General features: G+C 39.7%; 1 pseudogene across 1 annotated transcript; it reads left to right on the forward strand.

Annotated features, from left to right (window-relative positions):
• Nucleotides 1-1,230: 1,230 nt before the first annotated feature.
• On the forward strand, nt 1,231-9,349 carry LOC307097627 (dolichol phosphate-mannose biosynthesis regulatory protein-like; annotated as a pseudogene). Its single transcript has 2 exons — nt 1,231-1,480; nt 9,288-9,349. The product of its transcript is annotated as a dolichol phosphate-mannose biosynthesis regulatory protein-like (transcript).
• Nucleotides 9,350-14,010: the final 4,661 nt, after the last annotated feature.

The raw sequence follows: 14,010 nt of genomic DNA on the forward strand, positions 1-14,010 counted from the left end.
CTTTTTATCCAAACCCAGGGGTTCCCCCCGCCCCCGCCCGCTTTGCTTTATCCCACCTCCTTAATCTATCGCCAATTAATTTCATGTAACCCACCTATGTCCCTCCTTTGATTGCAATGTATAAATACAAATGTAACGCTCCATTCTCAATTCGTTGAGGTTCTGCTCCCCAGCATATGTCAACAGTTTGGCTCAAATAAACTCACAAAAATTCTTCAAAAAAAATAAGCCCATTGAAAAATAATGTGGTATATATTATAACCTCCATTTTACATAAGGACACAAAACTCAGAGACAGGACCAGCTAGATAATGTGCAGGGCCCTGTGAAAATTAAAATGCAGAGCCCCTTATTCAAAAATTATTAATAGTTTCAAGGAAGTGGCAGCAGGGCTTTTTTAAAATTTTATTTATTAAATTGATTGGGGTGACATTGGTCAACGTAAACATATAGGTTTCAAGTGTGGGTAGCTATGTTACAAGATCTGTGTGTTGCACCCTGTGCCCATCACCCAAAGTCACATCCTCTCCTGTCACCTCATATTAGGACCCTCTTCTCCCCCCACCCCTTCCCTCTGGCAACCACCACACTGCTGTTTGTGTTCATGGGTTTCAGTCTTATGTCTCACATATGAGTGAAATCATATGGTTCTTAGCTTTTTCTGAATGACTTATTTCACTTAGCATAATGTTCACAAGGTCCATCCATGTTGTTGCAAATGGTGCTATTTCATGCTTTCTTATGGCTGAGTAGTATTCCATTGTATATGGAATCTTCTTTATCCAGTCCTCTATCATGGGACACTTTGGTTGTTTCCTTGTCTCGGCCACCATGAATAAAGCTGCAATGAACATAGGGGTGCATACATCTTTGTGAATATATGATTTTGAGTTTTTCGGGTATATATCCAGGAGTGGGATTGCTGGGTCGTATGGTAGTCTTAATTTTTTGATGAATTGCCAGACTGCTTTCCATAGTGGTTGTACCAGTATGCATTTCCACCAGCAGTGAATGAGGGTTCCCTTTTTCCCACAATCTCTCCAACACTTGTTATTGCTTGTCTTGTTGACAATGGCCACTCTAACAGGTGTGAGGTGGTATCTCATTGTGGTTTTGATTTGGATTTCCCTGATTGCCAGTGAGGTTGAGCATCTTTTCATATATCTATTGGTTGCTCAGATGTCTTCTTTAGAGAGGTGTATTTTCAGCTCCAAAGCAGAGCGCGGGGCAATGGCCACGGGGCCAGACTAGGTGGTGGGACTCGGCCTCATCTCCGTTAGCCTCATCATCTTCCCCTACTATACTGCCTGGGTGATTCTCTTGCAATTCATCGACAGCCAGCGTGTCATCCACAAGTGTTCCCTGCCCCGAGCTTATGCTGTTGCCATCCCACTAGCTTCTGGTCTCCTACTGCTCCTGTTTGTGGGACTGTTCATCACTTATGTGATGCGGAAGAACCAGAAGGTGACCAAAAAGCCCGGTGAGGGCCCAGCGGGGATGCACCTGCCTCCCCTCCGGTACATACTGAGGGTGGGGGCCCATAGGACCTGTGCAGGCACAGCAGCCCCTCAAGCATGGCTGTCCTGCAGACACTCCTGGAGGTGGAGCGTTCAGGACTCACCCCTGACTAATCAGAACCCCCACTTCTCTCCTGCTTACTCTTCCAGAGCCAGGAGGAAGTACCTGGAGATCACCCACTCGCCCCATTCTGGCTCAGGGCCTGAAAGATACTGATCCTCCCTACCTCACTTTCAGACACCATGTCATTTTTTTTTCTGCTGGGTTCTACCCTCTTGCCTCAGTTTCCTTTCTGTCACATGCTCATGTTGGAATTGGCAGGTTTTGAGGCATCATGTGGCCTTTCCCCACATGTTCTTTTCCTCCATGAAGGCAGCTTTCCTGGGTCTGACATAGCCAGGGACTCCACAGGACATCTTGACCTGGAAAGCTTAGGCGGAAGGACCCACAGGCCTTGGGACCACCGGGCACACAGGGCCTCCAGACCTACTTCTCATAGCGTCCCAGCCCCTCAGTCCTACTGGGGAGAGCTGAACAGTAAATATTAATGATGTGGAAAAGAGAGAGAGAGAGAGAGAGAGAGAGAGAGAGAGAGAGAGAGAGAAAGAGGTATATTGTCAGATCCTCTGTCCACTTTTTGATTGGATTATTTGTTTGTTTGGTGTTGAGTTTTATCAGTTCTTTATATATATTTGGAAATTAAACCTTTGTTGCAGCTACTGTTTGCAAATATATTCTGCCATCTAGTTGACTGTTTTGTTGTCAGTTTCTTTTGCTGTGCAGAAGCTTTTTAGTTTGATATAGTCCCATTCATTTATTTTTGCCTTTACTTCCCTTGCCTTTGGGGTCAAGTTCATAAAATGCTCTCTAGACCCAGATCCATAAGTTTGGTACCAATATTTTTTTTTCTATGTGTCTTATTGTTTTGGGTCTTATATTTAGGTCTTTGATGATTTTGAGTTAATTTTTGTCACATGGGGACAAACTGTCATCCAGTTTCATTTGTTTGCATGTGGCTTTCCAGTTTTCCCAGCACCATTTATTGAAGAGACTGTCTTTACTCCGATGTGCATTTCTGGCTCTTTTGTCAAAAATTATCTGTCCATATACATATGGTTTTATAGCTGGGCTCTCTATTCTGTTCCATTGATCTGTGTGTCCATTTCTCTGCCAATACCATGCTGTTTTGATTATTGTAGCTCTGTTATAATTTGAAGTCAGATAGTGTGATACCTCCAACTTCATTATTTTTTCTCAGTATTTCTTTGGTTATCTGGGATCTTTTGGTGTTCCATACAAATCTGATGATTTTTTTGTCCTATTTCTTTTAAAAATGACATTGGAATTTTGATGGGGAGTACATTAAATATGTACATTGCCTTTGGGTAATATGGCCACTTTAACTATGTTGATTCTTCCAAACCATGAGCACAGGATATTTTTCCATTTTGTTGTGTCTTTTTCAATCTCTTTTAATAGTGCTTTGTAATTTTCAGTACATAGGTCTTTAATATTCTTTGTTAAGTTTATTCCTAGGTATTTTATTCTTTTAGTCACTATTACAAAAGGAATTGTTTTTTCCATTTCTTTTTCTGAAGTTTTGTTATTAGTATACAGGAAGGCAATGGATTTTTGTACATTGATTTTGTATCCTGCTACTTGACTGTACTTGTTCATTGTTTCTAATCGTTTTTTTGGTAGAGTCTTTAGGGTTTTCTATATACAGAATCTTGTCATCCACATAGAGTGACAGTTTGACTTCTTCCTTTCCTATTTGGATGCATTTTATTTCTTTCTCTTGCTTTATTGCTCTGGTAGCACTTTCAGAGTGGTGAGACTAAGAGTGGTGAGAGTGGACATCCTTGTCTTGATCCTGATCTTAGGGAAAAAGTTTTCAGTTTTCCACAATAGAGTATGATATTAGCAGAGGGTTTATTGTATATGGCCTTTATTGTGTTAAGGTACTTTCCTACTATTCCTATTTTATTGGGTGTTTTAATCATAAATAGATGTTGTATCTTATCAAGTGCTTTTTCTGCACCTATTGATAAGATTATATTATTTTTACCCTTTCTTTTGTTAATTCGGTGTATTATGTTGATTTGCGAATGTTGAACCATCCTTGTGCTCCTGGAATGAATCCACTTGATTGTGATGTATTATTTTTTAGATGTGCTGTTGTATTCAATTTATTAGTATTTTGTTTTGGATTTTTTGCATCTGTGTTTATCAGAGATATTGGTCTGTAGTTTTAGTTTTTTGTGTTATCTTTGCCAGGTTTTGGTACCAGGGTTATATTGGCCTCATAGAATGTGCTAGGAAGTATTGCCTCTTCTTCAATTTTTTGCAAGATTTTGAAAAAGATAGATTTTAATTCTTCTTTGAATGTTTGGTAGAATTCACTAGTGAAGCCATCTGGTCCTGGGCTTTTTTTTTTTTTTCTTGTGAAGTTTCTTACTGCTGATCAGTCTATTTAGATTATTAAACTCTTCATGATTTAGTTTAGGAAGGTTATATATTTCTAGGAACATATCCATTTCTTCTAAGTTATTTAATTTGGTGGCATATAGTCTTTCATAATATTCTAGTATGATCCTTTATATATCTGTGATGTCTGTAGTGACTTATCCTCTTTCATTTTTGATTTTGTTTATATGGGTCTTTTCCCTTACTGAGTCTAGTTATGGGGCTATCAATTTTATTAATCTTTTCCAAGAACCAGCTCTTTGTGTTATTAATTTTTATAGTCTTTTTGTTCTCTATTTCATTTCATTCTGCTCTAATTTTTATTATTTCCTTTCTTCTGCTGACTTTGAGTTGCTTTTGTCCTTCTTTTCTAGTACTTTAAGATGTAATGTTAGGTTGTTTACTTGGGATTTCTCTTGTTTCTTAAGATAAGCCTGTAATGATATAAACTTCCCTCTTATTACTGCCTTTGCTGCATCCTAGAAGTTTTCATATGTTGTGTTATCATTCTCACTTCTCTATATATATCTTTTGATCTCATCTTTTATTTTGTCTTTGACCCAGCCATTTTTTTAGTAGTATGTTGTTTAATATCCACGTATTTGTGGGTTTCTTTACTTCCTTTTTACAGTTGATTTCTAATTTCAAGGCATCATGATCAGAAAATATGCTTGGTATAATTTCAATCTTTTTGAATTTGTTGATGCTAGTTCTGTGACCCAACATATGGTCTATCCTTGAGAATGTTCCATGTGCGCTGGAGAAGCATGTATAATCTGATGTTCTGTGATGAAATGTTCTATAAATGTCCATTATGTCCATTTGGTCTAATATTTCATTTAAGGCTGATATTTCTTTATTCATTTTCTGTTTGGTTGATCTGTCTAGATCTGTCAATGGAGTATTAAGGTCTCCAACTATGATTGTGTTTTGATCTGTTTCTGCCTTTAGTTCTGTGAGTAGCTGTTTAATATATTTTGGTGCTCCCTGGTTGGGTGCATATATATTAAGAAGTTTTATGTTGTCTTGATGTAGTGTTCCCTTTATATCATTATAAAGTATCCATCTTTGTCTCTTGTTATCTTGAAATCTATTTTGTCTGATATACTAATAAGTATGGCTATACCTGCTTTTTTGTGCATGTTATTTGCTTGGAGAATCATTTTTCACCTTTTTAATTTGAATCTACCTTTGTCTTTGCTGTTTAGATGTGTCTCTTGTAAGCAGCATATGATTGGGTTTTGTTTTTTTATCCATTCTGCTAATCTGTGCCTCTTTACTGAATTCAGACCCTTCTTGATGTCTGAGGATTTCCTATAGCCATTTTATCTTTTGTTTTCTGGTAGCTCTGTGCCTCCGTTGATACTTTTTCCTTTATACTTCTGTCTGTTGTTTTTGTTTGGTGGTATCCCACACACCTTTCTGCTGTTTTCTCTTTTTTAAGCTATATGTCCTGTTTTGGGGATTTTTGTGTGTGGTTGCCATTAGGTTTATAAAAAATGAAGTTGCATATACCAGTATACCATAGTTTTTTTTCCCTTTTGAGTGCATCTGATCTTCATTTTCCTTTGCCAGTTCAGACCTTGCCCTCTTCCCCTTGCATGTTTTTATTGTCACAAATGATCCCTGTGTACACTGTAAATTTTTGGTGATGTTACTCATAACGTTGTAACCTTATGTTCTTTGTTTCAGGTAGAATAACTCCCTTGAGTATTTCCTGTGATGGAGGATTTTTGGTGATAAATCCCTCAGTTTCTGTGTGTCTGGGAAGGTCCTTATTTCTCCTTCATATTTAAAGGATAATTTTGCTGGATATATTATATATGGCTGATAATTTCTCTCTTTCAGACATTTGAATATTTGATTGCAGTCTCTCCTGGCTTGTAGACTTTCTGCTGAGAAGTTGGATGAAATTCTGATGGGGTTTCCTTTGTAGGTCACTTCCCTCTTTTCCCTGACTGCTTTGAAATTTTTTTCTTTGTCATTAATTTTTGACAGCTTCATTACCAGTCCCTTGGAGAGGGCCTCTTTGAATTGAGGTAACTATATCTTCTGTTTGGTTCTTGGATTTGAGAATCTAGTTTTTTCCATATATTGGGAAGTTCCCATCCACTGTTTTAAGAGACTCTTCGTTCCATGCTCCCTCTCTTCATCCTCCACAATGTCTATGATTCTAATATGACTTTTTCTGATGCAGTCAGAGAGGTCTCATAGAGCTCTTTCATTTTTATTTATTCTCGGGTCTTTCTCTTCTTCCCTCTGCATCATTTCTTGATTCCTATCTTCAATATCACTAGTTCTTTACTCTGACTGGTTGGTTCTGTTTTCTACACTCAACAGTTCATTCTTAATCTTCTTAATTGCATGCTTCATTTACAGGAATTCTGATAGATTTGTTTTTAAAGTTTCAATTTCCTTAGAGAAATGCTGATTTTTTTTTTTAATTGATTTGTTTTCTGAGTGCACTAAATTGCCTGTTAGTATTTTCTCACATCTCTTTGAGTATTTTCAGGACTGCAATCTTAAAATCTCTGTCATTTATATCACATAATTCTATGTGTTCCAGCCTACTGAGGGTTTTTCATTTTCTTTCTGGTCATCTTCATTACTGTGGTTCCTCATGGTATTTGCTGCCCTCTTTTGTTTTTGCATTTATCTCTGAGGAAGTCTTTCTACTAACTATTCCAGTAGATGGCACTGAATTGCAAGATTTTTACCTCTGTGCCCTCCAAGATTTGACCTCCATGGCTTCTGTAGGACAGTACCACGGCATTGTTTAGGAGTAGGTTTTGTTTTGCCCTAACCATAATGGTGACTCCTGACCTCCACGATTCAGTCACAGAGGGAAACAGTGATTCTACCACAACAGCTCTTGGTTTACAGATAATATGCTCCTGGAGCCAACTTCAAGGGCAACAGGAGGCGAGGTTTGGGAGTCTAAGCAGCAGCAGGCTCTGTAATTTCCTTTCTTTGTCTGAAATACCACCGCCAGGCATAGCAGTGGGGAGCTGCACAGCAGCACCCCATGCTCTGCTGGGCCGGCATCTGCTGACAGTCACTGTTTGCTCTCACTGCTCCCATGGGACTCAGACCCCATTCGCTCTGGCTCCTCAAAACTCGCAGCCCTCTACTCACCACTCACCTCTGGCTGCTTGCCAAGCACATGACTTAAGAGATTGTCCTCTCTGGCTTCTGGCAGCTCACAGGTCACAGATTGGCCTGCTTGGCTTCCCCCTGCAGCTCTCTGGTCCTCCCAGCCAAAAGAAGTGCCTGCTACTGCCACTGGCTTTCTCCCCTCTCCCTGCTGGGTGCAGCAGGTCATTAAACCAAGTGTTAGGCCCTGGACAACTGCACGGGTTGCATATATATGAAGGCAGTCCTACTCAGAGAAGTTAAATAACTTGCAGAAGATGAAGAGTTAACAAGTAGCTGAAATTTGAACCCTGGTAGTTTGACTTTAGAATTTAGAACACTCACTCTTAGACACAGCAATAAACATTATCTATTGAGTATTTTCTCTGTGCCAAGCATAAAGATTATCTCTTATCTATATATATAAAATGCTAACATGCTGTGTCCTTCCAACCATCTGCTATGATGAGCACTGACCACCAGGGGGCAGATGCTCAACACAGGAGCTGCTATGATGTGCACTGGCCAGCACCACGGATCTGGTGCCGACAAAACAACACTCAACTTCCCCAAAGTGGGACACAGGCCCCACCACCACCCAGGAGTGACACCCCACCAAATCACAGCCAACACTGCCAAGACCCCATGGTGCAAAATGCGGCACACAGCCCAGCCCAGCCCAGAAACGATGGCTGTGAGCACCCGGATAATGACATCATGTAGCAACGCCTGCCTTCCTTTCCCTAGCAATTAGCCTCCTTGGAGTTTCTTCAGCCCAGGAACATGACTTGCTTTATAGCCAGGTGGAAACATTTACACTTTAACCAAATATTGTGAACTGTTTTCTGGTGCCTCATCTCATTTGATCCTCGCAGAAGTACTGGAGTAGGTAGATAGGAGACTCAGTAGAATCCTATTTTCTGTTCATTAGCCAGAAAATGGAGATTTAGAAAGTTTAGAAACTTGACCTGATGGAAAAGAAGTAAGAAATGATAGACCTTGAAAATGACTTCAGGTTTTCTCACTGCACAGAATATAGTCAAACACTGCTACAGTTAAATATTTACCCTTTGTTCTCCCTGCGTGATCTACAATAATAATCTTCTTCGTGTTGATATTTACTGCTGTGTTGCTGACAATTACCTGAAAGAGAAGTTGGGGTGCTTCACTGGGCTGCAAAAAGTTTAGCTAAATCAGAAAGCAGGCCTAATGAAGCAAGTTTATTCTCTATACATAAAAGGCTAAGTTGACTCGCACATGCATGATACATATAAGCTCTCACTGGCACCAAACGCATGCGTGTGTTTTGATCTGTCATTGTCGATCATGAATTTGGTTGACTTCTATTATAGAGAAAGGGTAAATAGCTATATTAAAATAGTTCTTGTAATTAATTTCCTTTCACTGTGCATGAATCCATGCATTGGGCCTCTAGTAATCCATATAGTAGTCTAAAAAGCCATTTTTATCCCCATTTTGCAGATGAGAAAACAGAGTTTGCCGGGGCTCATTAGCAGCCCCTGAGTGATGGATGAACAGATTACTCTGACACAGTTTCACTGTGAAAGAGAGGGCTAAGGGGCTTGCCTGGCTTAAGGGTCCAAGCAATCTCAACTGCCTGCCTCGTTAGGCTTTTATTGCAATTTTTATCTTTAGATACAATCAATAGGGTGAGTAATCTTGGGAGGACACATGTGTTTACATTATTCTCTAGGCAAGGGCATTCAGGGATTAAGTATAGGAATTCCAGTAAACACCCGGGGGTCTGCATATGCACAGACTTGTTGGAACGGTCAGGAATAATTAGGGGTGCCACCTTCGACACTCCCCTAAGTCTCCCTTAAGTCAGAATCTGACAAACAGGGCAGGCAGCCTTCCACACACTTCCCTTTTATCAGAATGTCCTCCTTACAAACTTTCCAACCAAGTTTCTTATGCTCCCCAACATCTCCTCCTTTTTTGTTTTGCTGAATGTAGAAGACAGAAGGAGGTGGTGAACTTCCTGCTTTGGAAGGTCAGGGTCTGTGAAGCGCATTTACTGCTGGAGTTCTGATTTTACAGACTATAAGAAAAACAAAAAGAGCAATGGTTAGTTATCTGGAATGTGTGGGGTGTGAGTACGCTCCAATAATTGCTCAGCCTCTGCCATCAGCTTCTTCATCATTCCCCAGGTTATTCCGGGGGCCATCTGGATCCAGAGAAGGCTCAACATTCGGGGCTGCAGAGTACCTAGGCCCAAATTCTTCATTTCTGGAGAAGGATTGGTCCAGTGCCATGCCATGGCAGGGTTTAATCCCGTGAGCTGGAATCTACAGCGGCCCTGTGGGGGGTAGAAACCATGCATATTCTCTCCCCATGTTAACAATTCATTGGGTCCCATCCAGTTATTAGTGTCCACATCTCTCCACGAGACTTGTAATTTCTGAGGTGGGGTTATTGAGGATTGAAAATAATCATTCAAATTCAAAAATTAAGGGTAAAGAGTGATTTAGGTAGTATTATAGCAGGGTCTTTGAGTCCCATATTCCCCCTTTTTTTGTTTTACTAGCATACCCTTCAGGTTAGCATGGCACGTTCAACGATGGCCTGCCCTTGTGGATTATAAGGCATTCCCATAGAATGCTGGATGGACCAAGTTCTGCAAAAGGCAGCAAAGCCATGGATGCTATAAGCAGGCCCAATTTCAATTTTTATCTTGGTTAATATAGCTACAATTGGAAACAGGTCTTACTAAATTCATGCAAAGAAATGTATTTCCACTTATTAAGAATAGCCAAATTCTGGAGGGATAGGTGGGGAGAATATATAATTTACCAAATTGCGTTAAAAATGCTTCCTTATATCTGAAAAACAAAAATTTAAGAATCAGCAATACTTGCAAATGACATGGAATCTTGTCCTTTCTGCAAAACACAATATTCCAGAACAACAATTAGAGCTATAAATGAAAGCATAATATGGTTATTATTATTTGACAAAACTTCCCCTGTACCTTAAGCAGAAAGTTTTCCTTCATGAGAGAGAAAACAAACACTTAAGGGATTCCAGAGGCCTATTGGAGTGATCTAAAGCCAATTCTAGGTCAAGAGAAAGTTTCAAATGTATTTTACCAAAAGATCATTTATCAAAGTGTAATAGATACAAACATAGGCTAGTAAACTTTAGTTCCCATGATCAAAAGATGGCCTTTTTATTAAAAAAAAATACCTGATTAATATAACTATAACCATTTAATAATTTATAGAACTTTTGCTTCCTGGGTAGAAAAACAGAAAAGACCTTTTCCCTATTAATTATAATAAGTATTATTATATACAACAGAATATTAGTCATTTTTTAAAAAGTAAGTAAATCTATATGTACAGATATGACAAGATGCCTATGAGATACAACTAAGTGAATAAAACATGTTAAATCATACCATGCATACATCTTTTGGGGAGGAGGAAGATGGGTTTACACAGGAAAAATGTTGAAATGATATACATGAGACTGTCTATGAAACTCTGGAAGGCTGGAATTATGTAGGGCTTTCACTTACTAGATCAGACATTTCTGTATTGTTTGAAAAAAAAATTTTAATATATTTTATTGATTTTTTACAGAGAGGAAGGGAGAGGGATAGAGAGTTAGAAACATCGATGAGAGAGAAACATTGATCAGCCGCCTCCTGCATACCCCCTACTGGGGATGTGCCCGCAACCAAGGTACATGCCCTAGACTGGACTCGATCCTGGGACCCTTGAGTCCAGAGGCCGATGCTCTATCCACTGAGCCAAACCGGTTAGGGCTGTTTGAAATTTTTTACTACAAACATGCATGCTATTTACAATCAGATAGAAAAATCCATTTCGGAAAAAATCTTAAGGATCCAGCTGAAACACCTATTTAATTTCATACTAAATTATTCAGGATTTTAATAAGTTAGTAATTCTGAATACAGGATGACTTCTGTATTTAGTAGATTAGGAGCAGTTCTCCCAGCACATGCATTGCTTCCAAGCCAGGGTGCTAGAGAACCCTTTAACAATCTGGCCAACTGACACAGCATGACCCAAGGCCTTCGTAATATAAAATAGAATCTTTAAGGCCAAGATGGGTTTTTTTCTCTTCCCATCCCAATAAATATCCTACCAACAGTCTTTTTCTCAAAAGGAATAGATTTTTAACCACCCCAAAATATATGAGCCCTGATAGGAAAGTGTTATATTGTGAGCTTGGAGGAATAATTTTTATTTACAGCTGTCACATTGCAAATGCTTGGAATTCCAATTAAGTTTTGAAAATATTACACAAATGCCTGAAACCAACCTGTTTGAATTAACATACCAGCAGCACCAAGGCACTCAGAGTCCTTATAAGCTAGAAATATAATACATTTTTTAATTTAATTTACATGCTACATAAATGTAATTCCTATACCACAGTACCCAAAATATCTAATGCTGATACACACACACACACACACACAATTATATCAATTTCTCTTTTACTACTTTCTTTAAAATTTTAATTTAATGTTTTGTCCATCATAATTTATCCCCCCTATACCCTCTTTCACCTCCACCCACCTCCCCAACCCCCCAATCACCACACTGTTGTCCATATCCATGAGTTCTCTCTCTCTCTCTCTCTCTCTCTCTCTCTCTCTCTCTCTCCCTCCCTCCCTCTCCCTCCCTCTAAATGACTGCTAACTTCCCTGAAAGTTTACAGAAAAGAGCAAAAGACTTTTTGACAGACCTGTTTACTTCCGAGGGATCACCAGTATCTGTCATAAGGCAAGACCAGCCGCCAGTCTTACTAGCCACTGCTCACACAGGCTGGTTTTTCTCTCAACCGCAGTGTCACGTACAAGTAATTTCAGGCTATAACCTATGTTCTAGAATGACCTGCAGTAGATATTCTACCTGGAAATAGTACTCCTTTTAGGTGATTTTTTTAAAGATTGTTGCTAACTTTTTCATGTGTCAAAACGATGACAGCCAGTATCCCTGTGTTTTTAAATAAGAAAACTGATTTGTAGACAGGTTGCTCAGAGCCAATCAAAGGAAGCCTCCCTTTTTGTTAACTGGATAATTAATGACATTTTTAAAGCTAGCACTGATCCAAGTACCTTTTATGCTCTTTGGCAGATTGATTATCCATGAAGTTCTCCGTTACCTTTATTATCTGTTTGGTTGAGAAGGAAGGCCTTGGGGACGGGACAAAAGGATTAGCTTTGTTTACTCCCCACTCGACCCTTTCCCATTCAGCCTCCTTTGTGAGTTGGCTGTGATTTGAGTCTTATAGAGAAGGGATGAATCTTGATAAAAATCTTTAATAGAATTAAATATCTATTCCAGGCATCAAAAGTGGAATTTTGATTATGTCCTTGCATCCATGGTGTCTTAGGGGAAATGGAGAAATCAAACTCTTTGCCCACTTGCCCTATATTTAGCTGCCAAGTTTCTTTTCTGTCTCCCCACCCCCACCTCCATCGCTCTCATATTTCTATGACTGAAAAAACAAAACCATGGGCTGGTTATCGCTACAGTATCATTTATTTGTGCTCTTCAAACAGCCTGCAACACAGCCAGAAGATAATGGACACCTCATTTATTCAAGCTCTGAATGGTCATATTTAATTCCCTGTGACAGCTGTCTTCCCCACATTAGCATTGCAAATAAGTTCGGTTTTGTAATGGTCTTCTATTGAACATGATTCAATTATGTGTGGTCTGTATCGAGGCAGGATACGGTCCTAGTATCTATAGCAATATTTCTGCAAGCTGCTGCTCTTTACACTGCTCACATTTAAGCGGGCTGTTTACCACAATGCTTTCCTTGAACTATACTGAACTAACCAGACTCTCAAATAAAATAAAGAGGAATGAATATAATTTGAAAAAGCAGTTACTGGGCATATAGATATTACATGCCTCCTCCCCTGTACATGTGTAATCAACCTGGAAGCACTTTGGAAAAACTGACAATTGTGCCATTTTAAAAACCCAGACAATAAAATCATTATGGCCAATTAAATTATTAGGCAATGCTAGACACACTGGGTTTCAATGCCTGGTTTTGCATATCACTAATGTTGTGGGGTCGAACCCTGGAGTCAAAAATAAGACCACCAGAGGCTGCTGATTGATTAAAAAAGCAGGCAAGGATTTACTGAACTGGCCAGGACGGCCGAGAGAGCACCACACGCAGGTGGAGTCCACCCTCACGACCACGCTGTCCCAGGTGTAGGCAGTCCTTTTAAAGGTCCAAACCACAAAAATTTTCCTTTGTTCTAAATTCTAAATTCTAAATGCTGGGAACAGCCTGCAGGGGGATTCCCAGCCCCTACTGGACATTGGAATGTGGCCCTATCTTGCAAAAGCAGATTTACAGAGGCAGAGTCAAGCAGAGTTAGTAATCTCTAAAGGTTATCTACAGTTTCTACTCCTGGAGCTACTGAGTCAGTGGGAATCAATCTCCTGTGATTCTGGTCCACAGGCACAGGAAAATTACCTTAAGCAAGTAAGTGCGTGCAGAAGCCAGAATAGCAGGGTTAAAATTCAAACAGCAGTTTTTACCTAAGTATGGTTGCTACCATACTTCAACTAACACACCACTAGGCACAAGGCAATAAGTCTAAATTCAGAGCCATTTTCATATAATGGAGGTGAGAAGCCTATGTGTGGGAGAAAAGCAGCTACTTCGTGAACTGAAGGAAGATTCCAAAGTGCTGATGTTAGCATGGAGTGAAATGCACCCCTCTCTCTTCAAAAATGTGCAGCTTACTAACTGGCGCCTGCCTCCAGAGGTCCTTCTGTAGATGTAGCCACCACTAGGGTTTCCGTGCGGTTCCCCAGCTTTGGCAGTGGTGGAACCCGTGTGTTATGGGAAGTCAGAAAAAGCAGCTGG

This window comes from Cnephaeus nilssonii, assembly GCF_951640355.1.
Source record: "Cnephaeus nilssonii genome assembly, chromosome: 4".
NCBI classification, from domain to species: domain Eukaryota; kingdom Metazoa; phylum Chordata; class Mammalia; order Chiroptera; family Vespertilionidae; genus Cnephaeus; species Cnephaeus nilssonii.